The following is a 12919-nucleotide window of genomic DNA, read 5'->3' as shown; positions in this document are numbered from 1 at the left end:
ACGATCTGGCGTCGGAGTAGTGGAAAAGCCTGGTATATAAGCTGTGAAGACTGATGAGTAGATAGGAGACAGGTGTGCTGGTGATCAGCCGCAGGTGGGAGGTTCCTAGAGCCAGGCAGGAAACATACACACATACACACACACATATCCAAAGACAAGTAGGGGACCCACAAGACACACCAGGAAGGGGAACACAACAGAGAACACAGGGCTGGAGAGGAAAAGGTGGCAGACTACCACAGTACCCCCTCCTCAACGGGAGCCTCCTGGCGACCCACCAGGTTTCTCCGGGTGGGCCCGGTGAAATTCCTTCACCATCCTAGGATCGAGGATGCGGGAACGGGGAACCCAGGACCGTTCCTCTGGACCATATCCCTCCCAGTCCACAAGGTATTGGAACCCCCTCCCCCGGCGGCGGACGTCCATAAGACGTCTGACGGAGAAGGCCGGCTGGTTATCAATGACCCGGGCGGGTGGAGGGGTGACGGAAGGAGGGCACAGAGTGCTGGAGGTGACTGGTTTGAGCTGAGAAACGTGAAAGGTGGGATGGACCCTCATGGAGCGGGGTAGCTTGAGTCTGACAGCAGCAGGGTTAATGATCCGTTCAATAACAAAAGGGCCAATGTAGCGGGGAGACAGTTTCTTAGCCTCAGTCCTTAATGGAATATTCTTTGAAGATAACCAAACACTCTGACCTGGTCTGTAAGTGGGTGCTGGTATTCGGCGACGATCTGCGATCTGGCGGTTCCTCTCAGTCGATCGAAGAAGGGCGGCCCGAGTCTCTCTCCAAACCCTTCGGCAACGCCGGAGATGGTGTTGCACGGATGGAACCGCAAGCTCACTCTCCTGGGCTGGAAAAAGGGGTGGCTGATACCCAAGCGAGGATTCAAAAGGGGAGAGTCCGGAAGCTGCGCACGTTAGGGAGTTGTGCGCATACTCTACCCAGGGGAGTTGGGAACTCCAAGAGGTGGGATTGGAGGCGACCACACAACGAAGAGCTGCTTCAAGGTCCTGATTGGCTCTCTCCATCTGCCCGTTCGATTGTGGGTGAAAGCCGGAGGAGAGACTAATGGTTGCCCCCAGAGCTTGGCCAAAAGCTCTCCAGACCTGAGAAATAAACTGGGGACCTCGATCCGAAACAATGTCCAAAGGGATCCCATGGAGTCGGAACACTTGATGAGTCAGAAGCTCAGCCGTCTCCAGCGCAGAAGGGAGCTTGGGTAAGGCCACGAAGTGTACCGCCTTGGAAAATCAGTCCACAATGGTTAGAACGGTGGTGTTCCCCTGCGATGGGGGCAGTCCGGTGACGAAGTCCAGGGCGATATGGGACCAAGGACGACTGGGAACTGGGAGTGGTAGCAGAAGACCAGCTGGTGGTCGATGTGAAGACTTCCCACGAGCACATGTAGTACAGGCGGCCACGAATGCCCGGGTGTCGGCCTCCATGGTGGTCCACCAAAAGTGCCGTCGAAGGAGAGAGAGAGTACGGGTGACGCCAGGATGACAGGCGAAACGGGAGTTGTGGACCCATTGTAGTACTTGAGATCGCATGGCGTCGGGGACAAACAAGCGGTTCGGTGGACCGTTACCTGGGTCTGGCTGATCCCTCTGGGCCTCCCTCACTTTGGCTTCGATCTCCCACGTGAGTGCCGCTACCACACAGGTGGGGGGCAGGATCGTATCTGACCCGGTCTCATGGTCCAGGGGAAGATCTTGGCGAGACAAGGCATCGGCCTTGATGTTCTTAGATCCGGGTCGGTAGGTGAGGGTGAATTCAAAACGCCCAAAAAACAACGCCCATCGTGCTTGCCGAGAGTTTAATCTTTTAGCCGACTGAATATACTCAAGGTTCTTATGGTCTGTCCAGACTATAAATGGCTGCTCAGCTCCCTCCAGCCAATGGCGCCACTCCTCCAAAGCCATCTTGACAGCCAAGAGCTCCCTGTTGCCCACATCATAATTACGTTCGGCGGGAGTGAGTCGGCGTGAGAAAAACGCACAAGGGTGGAGTCTCTGGTCGGCGTCGGAGTACTGGGAGAGTATGGCTCCGACTCCCACGTCTGAAGCGTCCACCTCCACCGTGAATTGACGTGAAGTATCCGGTTGGATCAGGATGGGCGCGGCCGTGAACAGGGCCTTAAGCTTGGCCCAAGCTGTGTTAGCCTCTGCGCTCCAAGCAAAAGCCACTTTCGAGGAGGTGAGTCTGGTGAGGGGAGCCGCCACCCGACTGTAGTCACGGATGAATCTCCGATAGAAATTCGCAAACCCGAGGAAGCGTTGCAGCTGTTTACGGTTGGTAGGTGTAGGCCACTCTGATACCGCCTTTACCTTGGCCGGGTCCGTCCTCATCCGCCCACTCTCCAAGATGTAGCCCAAGAAACTGACGGAGTCCGTATGGAATTTGCACTTCTCCGCCTTGACGAAAAGACGGTTCTCCAAGAGCCGTTGTAATACTAGACGGACATGGTTGACATGGCTGGCTGGGTCTTGGGAGAAGATGAGGATGTTGTCGAGGTATACGACAACAAAGCGGTTCAGGAAGTCACGGAGAACGTCATTCACCAGAGCCTGGAATACTGCCGGAGCGTTGGTGAGTCCGAACGGCATTACAAGGTATTCGAAATGTCCCAGGGGTGTGTTGAAGGCAGTCTTCCATTCGTCCCCCTCCCTTATGCGGACCAGATGGTAAGCATTGCGGAGATCCAGCTTAGAGAAGATGGTGGACCCGTGGAGAGGTTCGAATGTTGAATTGATGAGAGGCAGGGGGTACTTGTTCTTCACGGTGATGAGGTTAAGACCTCTGTAGTCAATGCAGGGGCGTAGTGTCTTGTCCTTCTTGGCCACGAAGAAAAACCCTGCCCCTACCGGTGAGGAGGAGGCTCGAATGAGGCCTGTCTGTAAAGAGTCTCTAATGTATGTCTCCATGGCCTCCCGTTCAGGTCAAGACAGATTGTAGAGGCGACTCGATGGAAGAGAGGCGCCAGGCAGGAGATCGATGGCGCAATCATAAGGACGGTGTGGAGGAAGGGACAGAGCCCGGTCTTTACTGAACACCTCTTGTAGGTCGTGGTATTCCCTCGGGATATTGGTTAGGTCGGGGGGAGCTGGAGAGGGGGTGGAAGTCTTGACCTCAGAGGGAGACCGGGCAGACTGGAGGCAGGTGGAGAGACAGTAAGAGCTCCAGCTCAGGATTCTTCCTGTCTCCCAATTAATGTGGGGATTGTGTTGCCGCAGCCAGGGATAACCCAGAACAAGAGGTGTCCGAGGCGCAGAGATAAGTTGAAAGCGAAGCTCCTCGCGATGATTACCGGACAAGACAAGAGTAACCGGGAGAGTGCGATGGGTTACCTGGGCTAGGGAACGACCATCCAGAGCCTCCACCTTCCGCGGACACTGCAACAACTCCGTGGAGATGCCTGCCTGTCGAGCTAGGTCCACGTCCAGGAAGTTGTCCTCAGCTCCAGAATCGACCAGAGCCAGCAGCGGAAGAGAAGTGCATGGGAGATGAAGTGTTGCCGGAACCTGTAATCGAGAGAGCTCCGGCTGACGAGGGTTGTTGTGGCTCACCAGAACCCCCACTGCAACTGATGAGCCTAATCTTTTGGCCTCACAGGACAGGAAGCCAGGAAGTGCCCCTGCTGGCCGCAATAGTAGCACTCCCCCGCTGTGCGTCTCCGTAACCTCTGTTCCGGTGTGAGTCGAGCCCGACCCAGCTGCATTGGCTCCGGGTCTGGATTGACGGGTGGCTGCGGGCGAATCTCCGCGGCCAAGGTCGGATCTCCGTGTTTGGAGCTCGGGGAAGAGAGAAAACGGCATGGCATGAGTCCAGAAGCCTGATGGTGACGCTCCTTGCGTCGCTCCCGAATGCGATTGTCCACCCTAATGCATAGGTTAATTAATGCGTCCAGCCCAGCGGGTTCGTCCCGGGTAGCTAACTCATCCTTGAGTTGCTCACTTAAACCCCTCTTGAATGCACTGACCAGTGCCGGTTCGTTCAACGGAGTCGGCGGCTAGTGTGCAAAACTCGATAGAATAATCCGCCACACTACGAGCCCCTTGGCTGGTCCGAAGCAGACGGTCACCAGCGGTTCCACAGGCATTGGAGTGGTCAAAAACGGATGTCATAGTCTCCAGGAAGTCAGCCAAAGAGATCGAGGTGAGAGGCCGGCTGGCGTGTGTAGCTTCGGCCCAAGCTAACGCTCTTCCCCGTAACAGTCCCACGATGTAGTTGATCTTAGACTGATCAGAGGAGAATGTGACCGGACGCTGGCAGAAAACCAAAGAACATTGCAACAAGAAGCCCCGACAACCGGTAACCTCTCCGGAGAAGGGGCTCGGGGTCAAGCATGGGAGTCCCGGTGGGGTGGAGAGGACAAGGCAGGAGCGGTGTAGCCGGTGGTGTTAACGCCACGAGCCGAGAGTTGAGAAGAAAGTCTGGAGACCTGTTGAGTTAACTGGGTAATCTGGGTGACCATGGCCTGGTTGCTGTCTGTTAGTGCCCGGATTAGCTGCTCATGCTGTACAAGAAGAATGCCCTGGTTGGTCAGCGCTAGCTGGAACGGTGTTGCTTCGGGTTGGCGTCTGCAGGGTTCATGTTTGGCCAGATCGTTCTGTCGTATGCACGATCTTAGAACCCCAAAAAATGCAGAATACCGAGAAGTCTCTGTAATCCAAAACACACTTTATTCGTAATAAAGTCGAATGGTGAATGAGCAGTGTAAACAGATGACGACAGGCAAGGTGAAGCTGGCTGGAGAAGCAGGCAGACAGGCAGACAGGAATCCAGGAAACCACAGGAGCGGCGATCACCAGCACCGGGTAATGCCTTAGGCAGAGCAAAAACAGACAGGATCAAAAACACGAAGGAAAAACACACTTGCAAAAAGTACTTAGCTTTAGCGAGAGCCTAGACGTAGTTGTCGTACAATGTACGGGGACGATCTGGCGTCGGAGTAGTGGAAAAGCCTGGTATATAAGCTGTGAAGACTGATGAGTAGATAGGAGACAGGTGTGCTGGTGATCAGCCACAGGTGGGAGGTTCCTAGAGCCAGGCAGGAAACATACACACATACACACACACATATCCAAAGACAAGTAGGGGACCCACAAGACACACCAGGAAGGGGAACACAACAGAGAACACAGGGCTGGAGAGGAAAAGGTGGCAGACTACCACAGATAACACTACACTTGGTTGTTCACATGAAAAGTGACAGAAATAATTGTGTAAAGAATGAAAATGAGAGTTAGAGAGAGAAGTTCAAACCCAGTTGACCAATCACGGCGTGAAGTGGGTGTTAATGTTGGGTCATCGTTGTCAGAAAATTACAGATCCGATGTCGGAAAGTTGTTGGGGTTCTGAAGCTATTCAACCATTCAACAAGCATACTCACAGCATAAGATGGTGGCCATGTATTCCTATAGCCCTCAGTAGTAACGACTTCATGAGCTTCTTTAATGATAAAATTTTAACTATTAAAGAAAAAATTCATCACATCCTGCCCTCAACCGGTACTGATTTATCTTCAAACACAGGAACCTTAGAAACAACTGTAAAACCTGATATATATTTTTAATGCTTTGCTCCCATCGACCTTCTGCAAATAACTTCAATGATTAATTCATCTAAGCCTCAGTCTCTTAGACCTCATTCCAACTAGGCTGCTTAAAGATGTTTTACCCTTAGTTAGCACTTCTTTAATGGATATGATCAATCTGTCTTTTTACAGGCTATGTACCACAGTCTTTTAAAGTAGCTGTAATTAAACCTCTTCTTAAAAAGCCAACTCTTGATCCAGGGGTTTCAGCCAACTATAGACCTATATCTAACCTTCCCTTTCTCTCTAAGATCCTTGAGAAAGCAGTTGCCAATCAGTTGTGTGACTTTCTACATAACAATAGTTTATTTGAGGATTTACAGTCAGGATTTAGAGTGCATTATAGCACAGAGACAGCACTGGTGAAAATTACAAATTACCTTTTAATTGCATCAGACAATGGGCTTGTATCTGTACTTGTCTTGTTAGATCTTAGTGCTGCATTTGAAGCCATTGACCATCACATCCTATTACAGAGACTGGAACATGTAATTGGCATTACAGGAATCACACTAGTTTAAATCCTATCTATCAGATCAATCTCAGTTTGTACATGTTAATGGTGAGTCCTCCTTGCACGCCAAAGTTAGTCACGGAGTTCCACAAGGTTCTGTGCTTGGACCCATTCTATTCACCTTTATGTATGCTTCCTCTAGGCAATATTATTAGGAAACACTCCATAAACTTTCATTGTTATGCAGATGATACCCAGTTATATCTATCGATCCAGTCAGATAAAACTAACCAGTTAGTTAAACTTCAAGCATGCCTTAAGGACATAAAAATCTGGATCACCTGCAATTTTCTGATGCTAAACTCTGACAAAACTGAAGTTATTGTACTTGGCCCCAAACACCTCCGAGACACATTATCGAAAGATATAGTTGTTCTAGATGGCATTTCCCTGACCTCCAGCACCACCGTAAGGAACCTCGAGTTAAGAAGTTATCTTTGATCAGCATTTATCCTTTAACTCCCACATGAAACAAACTTCAAGGACTACCTTCTTTCACCTATGCAACATTGCAAAAATCAGGCACATCCTGACTCAAAATGATGCTGAAAAACTAGTCCATGCATTTGTTACTTCTAGGTTGGACTATTGCAATTCCTTATCATCAGGCTGCCCGAATAAGTCCGTTAAGAATCTCGAGTTTGTCCAGAATGCTGCGGCATATGTACTGACAAGAACTAGAGATCATATTTCTCCAATATTAGCTTCTCTGCACTGGCTTCCTGTAAAATCCAGAATAGAATTTAAAATCCTTCTCCTCACCTACAAAGCTCTTAATGGTCAGGCACCATCCTATCTTAAAGAGCTCATAATACCATATTACCCCACTAGAACACTGCGCTCCCAGAATGCAGGGTTACTTGTGGTTCATAGAGTCTCCAAAAGTAGAATGGGAGCCAGAGCCTTCACTTATCAAGCTCCTCTCCTGTGGAATCAAATCCCAATTTGGTTTCGGGAGGCAGACACCATCTCCACATTTAAGAGTAGGCTTAAGACTTTCCTCTTTGATAAAGCTTATATTTAAGGCTGGCTTGGGTGAGCCCTGAACCATCCCGTAGTTATGCTGCTATAGGCCTAGACTGCCAGGAGACTTCCCATGATGCACCTCTTTCCTCTCTCCTCCTCTCCCTCTCCATCTGTATGCATTTTTATCCCATTACTGCATGTTACTAACTCGACATCTTCTCTCTAACGTAGTTTTGTGCTTTTTCGTTTCTCTCCTCTCTCCTTCTGTCACTTTCAGCAGGTATTTCTGCCTCCGGAGCTGCAGAGACTGGATCTGTGGTTGTGGGCTGTCTGTTGGGTCTCTGTAAACAATTTTATAAAGAGTACGGTCTAGACCTGCTCTATAGGAAAAGTGCAATGAGATAACTTCTGTTATGAATTGGCGCTATTTAAATAAAATTGAACTAAATTGAAATAAATTTAATACATGGCAGTAGTCAGTCATAGTGCCACCTACTGGCAACAGGAAGTTACTTTCCCTATAGTCTTAGCATATTAACCAGATTCACCTCAATTTGGTCAGCAAAGTCTTAAGATCTTGATGATGCTTCATTATGAAATTTGTGAGTTTCCATTAAACACTGTTGTCCTGGTGACACATTATTTGTTGTGAAACACGAAGTTGTTGTAACTTAAGTATACATTGTCCAATCTGCCCCAAATTTAACATGTTTGATAAAAGTCCCGCCCTGAGGACATCTAAGTGCCAATTAGGAGTTATAATCATTCCGCCACATACTTGCAACAGGAAGTTACTGTCTCTAAACTCTTACAAATCACTTCAAGCAGATTAACCAGATCCACCTCAAATTTTAAGACGTGATGATGCTCAACAGCAAAGATTGTGAGTTTTCACCAAACACTGTTGCCGTGGTGATGCATTATTCACCATAAACAGGATGTTGTTGTAACTTGAGTGTACATTGTCCACTCTGCCCCAAAAATCACGTTTGATAGGAGTGCCGGCCTGAGGACATCTACATGCCAATTAGGAGTTATACTCATTGCACAACATGAAGTAAGCCTTGTGTGACAATCATCATTTGATTTATACGAGATTTTTGTATAATTAGTGGGTTTTCTCTTGCACCACATAGCAGACACAGCAAGTGACATTCACCTCCTCTGTGCAGTGTCCAAAACACGTGGAAAATCTGAGCCGCATAGATCGACTTCCGGCAACGACACTGAGGCTGCCTCACACCCCAATGTGCGGTCAGGTGTGAGGGCCTATTCATCGCTGCTTGCAGCTTTAATTATTTTTTTTTTTAGAAATTAATCGCATTTTTGACGGCCTAAAGGTATTCAAAAACTCACAAAACTTTGCACACTTGTCAGGAGTGGCGAAGTTTTATGTGTTATAGGGGTCTTGGGCATGGGCGTGGCAAAATGGCTCCATAGTGCCCCCTACAAAAATTTTAAAAAGCAGCCCCTTGGCCAACGTATGACATACATGTACGAAATTTGGGAGGTGCATGTATCACCCCAAGACATACAAAATGCCTCTTGGAGTCATACCCTAAACTCAACAGGAAGTCAGCCATTTTGAATTGAATGTGCACTTTTAGGCCATTTTTAATTGTACTTTAACAAACTCCTCTTACAGAATTAATCGGATCGACTTCAAATATTCGCAGTGCAATCTAAAGACCTTGGCGATTAAAAGTTGGGCAAAGTGTGAGTTTTCATTGAAGTGCATGTCCGTGGCGTGGAATGTCAATGTTTCACCATGACACAGGAAGATGCTGTAACTTCAGTTTACATTGCCTAAACTGCCTCGAACACTTTTTTGATAACAGTCCTGCCCTGAAGACATCTACAAGCCAATATTCAGTCAAAGTCATAGCACCATCTACTGGCAACAGGAAATGACACGTTTTATACTTTGATATATTCCTCCTAGCAGGTTGTCCAGATCCAAGAAACAACAAGGAAGTGAAGGGACAGTCAACAAGAGAGAGAGAGAGATTTTGAGTGATTATTGTGAATGCTGTATATAAATAATACTTTGTTTGTGATTCCTACACTTCCTTGTGTGGGTACTGTTAAGGTTAGTTAACATTGTTTGTGTGGGTCATAGAGTTATAGCAAAGTCCATTTAAGACTTAGAAAGTCTCTGGTTATAGTCCCATGGTGTGAATAGTTGCTAGCTGGCTAGCTAGCTCAGGGATTATTGGCTAATGTTAGCTCTCTGAGCTAGTCTGCTTGCATTGAACAGTTGCCAGCTAACGAGTTAACTGATGCACTTTATTGTTGCAGCATGAATTTACCGAGGCAGTAAAGATGTTGGCTATGCTAACACCCTTTTTCAATTTCATATGACCCTAAAGAAAAGTCTGTTTTTCCATAGATGGATATGATTTCTCAGCAAAACAACCAGGTTCAGGTGAGAGAGTAAGGTCAAAATGATGTTACCTGACTGCATTGACCACAGCAACCCAATATTCAAATAGAATAATGTTATAAATTGATATGGATTCTCCCCAATCTTCCTACCTCTTATTATATTATAAGTACTCTAACCCCTAAAGGTCTGATCCTAGAATCGCCCCTGGGCTGCTGCACAGCACCATCGCAGACCTGCAAGCCTTCCAAGACTGGTTCGAGGATGCCAAACAGACTGCACAGGCCCTCTCAGAGAAATGGGGGGTAAACAAAACCCTTAAGGATAGTCAGCAGAGGAAGGTGAAAGGGCATTTTGATGAATTTTGTCAAGACGAATGTTTAGCAGTGTCCTATTTTCGTGTGACTGTGTTCAATGCCTGTTTTGACATAGTGATCTCCCAGCTGACATTCACAGGTTTGAGGACAACAATGGACACAGTCTGAAATACTGTGCACTGAAACAAGTGATGAACTTTTTGAGCACGGAAATTACGTCATATTTATAAAGATGACATAACCTTGGCATTTCCAAAACAACTCCTGTCATTTCGTGGGTGTTTAGAAAGTATCTCAAATGTGAAAACAATCCAAGAACTAACCAAGATGTTGATCATAGACAACAACTGCATCGCTGCAAGCTATGGGGGAGTCTGTACCGTTTCACTGCTTTTATTAACGATTCCAGTGACTGTAGCATCTGCCGAGCAATCATTTTACAAACTGAAGCTTACCTGAGGAGCTCAATGGGACAGACCCATTTATCTGGACACGCTATCGATTGAGAATGCCCATGCCTGCCAGCTGGATCTAAAGGGTTTAATAGATGACTTCACACAGCGAAAAGCCCAGAAAGTGTGCTTACGATGTAAGTAGAACTTATTTATTATTCATTTAATCAACCTACACACTTGTGTTTTGTGTGCACAGACCTATGCACAGGCATGAATAATATTGTCAATGTGGAGTGTGCCGTCACAGATAAAGTTTTCATCTGTGTCATTGAGCGCCGTCACCAACAGGCTACCCTTTTCATATTTGTCAAGGTGCTCCGTCACCAATAAGTTTCATCTGTGTTATTGTCGGGCTCAGTGCCACAAAGGTCTTAAGGGGGCTTAGCCCCCTCAGTTGTATTTTTTGCCTCCTCTGTTTATGTATATGTAAGCTTTATATATCTATAGAAAAATAGCAAAAACAACTGCTGTTCATAGTACTGAAACGGAGCTGAGGAGATTGACAGACAGACAGAACACATCACTTTGTTCGGTTTCTTAGCCTGCTTGCTTTTCGTGGTTGTAAATAGAACTTTCCTCTAAAGACCCTTGCCCTAATTTCATTTTCTCCCCACTGAAGCAGCAATCCACAGACAGATGGGAAACAACAGGGAAGTGAAGGGACAGTCACAGAGAGAGAGAGAGAGCTGCAAGCCGCAAACAGCTATTTCTCTGCGCCCCCCCAGCTGATTTTGAAAGAGAATCGTTCATAAATTCAAAAAATATTTAGTGCTCTGCTAGTGCTACGTTCTTATGTGAGTGCTCTGATTAATAAATGTATTCTTTGATTTTGAAACAGCAGCCTTATGTTGTTGTTGTTGTTGTTATATAGCCTTTCTGAGGCTATTGCATGGTTAAATCAATGAATTTTATTTTATGAAAAAAAATTCCCCCTCTCAATTTTTAATAGCCCCTTCAGTCACTTCATCTTGGCGCTGGGCCTGGTCATTGTGCACTGTCACCAATAATGTTTTCATATTTGTCAAGGTGCACTGTCACCAGATTTTGTCAAGTAGGCTAGCATATCACTTTCTTGGCCTTGCTAGCACAGCAGTCTGTTTTCCTAGTAATCGTTTCATTTAGGAGTCAACTATGCAGTGCATTCATTCGCTACTGACATTACATTATGTTTCGTCTGATTGTGATGTCACTTTGACCATCTTGCGTTGGGGCCTGGTGCTGTCTCGTTAAGCCACTGCCTGTACCACGAAAGAGCAATAGATATTTTTAGGTCAGTAGAATCAATTTGTTGTTCCAACGTGTCCATGTGTCCACTCACAAAACAGAGCTTCTAAGAAATGGAGGGATAGTTTGCGACACTACAGTAAATACAGCTGCATTTTAATTGCGTAAAGATTATTTAATTCCTGACAGGATTCCTGACAGTGTTGATGCTTTTACATTTATTCCATCATTGCAGCTCAGAATAATGAGGAGCCTTTGTGATGGTTATTGATAATAAAAACTATCCCCTCTGTTGTCTTTTATTATAAATACAATCTACACACTGTTAATTAGTTCCCACGATTATGAATGCAACATTTCGGTCAGCTAGACCTCACACACACACATTAACTACTTTTTTTCTCGTCCCCTTTCCTCTCTGCCTTGGCAGCAGAAACAGTCTGACTTTGTTGAACCCGCTTTGTGGTACAGGCCCTTGGTTTCTTGAGTTCATGTAAGCATACTAACTGTGACAACAAGACTTCAGGAAGCTGCATACGACTATTGTTTGACAGGAAATAGTTCCAACATGGAACACCCCCTAAAACCACAATTTCCGTTTGCGTAATGCCGGGATTCCACCGGGCACAGCTCTAAAACGTCACATCTGCGAGCCTGTTTTCTTCCGACCTCCAAGCGGCTGCATAGCCCACCAGGAAAGTTTCAGAAGCAGAGCAATTTGTCTGCCCCATGTTGTCGACTTGTTGATTTGGTCCTTTTTCCTTGACTTTTGTGCTTCTACCATGGGTTAATAGGCTACATAGTTAAAGGGTTTCTTTTCTCTTTGACACCCCCCCGTCCCACACATACACACTGTCCCTGCCAGGGGCCTAAACACTCTTACACAACAGCAGAATTAACTCACATTTAAAGTAGAGGAGAATCTAACCAGCTCTAACCTCATGCTGATTCAACTCATCATTTTCAGAGGCGTACGTGCAGTTTGGAGTTGGACCGCTGCCCTGAGGTTTGGTGGTAGCCTTGTAGTCCAGTAGCCACATAAACAGCACTCTGTAATCCAGGAACCTCTGACTGAAAATATCCTCAGCTTCACTATAAAGACCATTGCAGGGAAACTGGCTATTCAAGCATGTGCACTAAAGATATGGACTATATTTTAAAAATATTCCATGATGTTTCCCTCCAGAGAATGATTTATTTTGCCACACACAGAGCACCCATCACAATGTATCAACAAGTTAATTATTAAGAATGGTACTATTTCTATTTCAGAGCAATACACTAATACATACATACATACATACATACATGAGTTTCAGTTTAGAACAGTGTGAAAGCTGCTTTTTCAGAGCTGTATGGTCTAAAGAAATAACAGACCATGATCGTCTTACAAAATCATACTGATATCTGTGAAAACATAACTTTTTTCATTACTATAAGTACATAAGCATGCAGACTGTGTG

The 12919-nt window shown here is 46.4% G+C and overlaps 1 long non-coding RNA gene across 1 annotated transcript; it reads right to left on the bottom strand.

Annotated features, from left to right (window-relative positions):
- Positions 1-4664: 4664 nt before the first annotated feature.
- LOC122869568 lies at positions 4665-5174 on the bottom strand. Its single transcript, XR_006376349.1, has 2 exons — positions 4926-5174; positions 4665-4825 (listed from the first exon to the last, which is right to left on the bottom strand). It is a non-coding gene; the product is annotated as an uncharacterized LOC122869568 (long non-coding RNA).
- Between the last annotated feature and the right edge of the window lie 7745 nt (positions 5175-12919).

The sequence above is a fragment of the Siniperca chuatsi genome, linkage group LG21, assembly GCF_020085105.1.
Source record: "Siniperca chuatsi isolate FFG_IHB_CAS linkage group LG21, ASM2008510v1, whole genome shotgun sequence".
In the NCBI taxonomy this organism is placed as follows: domain Eukaryota; kingdom Metazoa; phylum Chordata; class Actinopteri; order Centrarchiformes; family Sinipercidae; genus Siniperca; species Siniperca chuatsi.
Note: the sequence above shows the minus strand (reverse complement) of the source record. Positions and strands in the feature narration are given on the sequence as shown.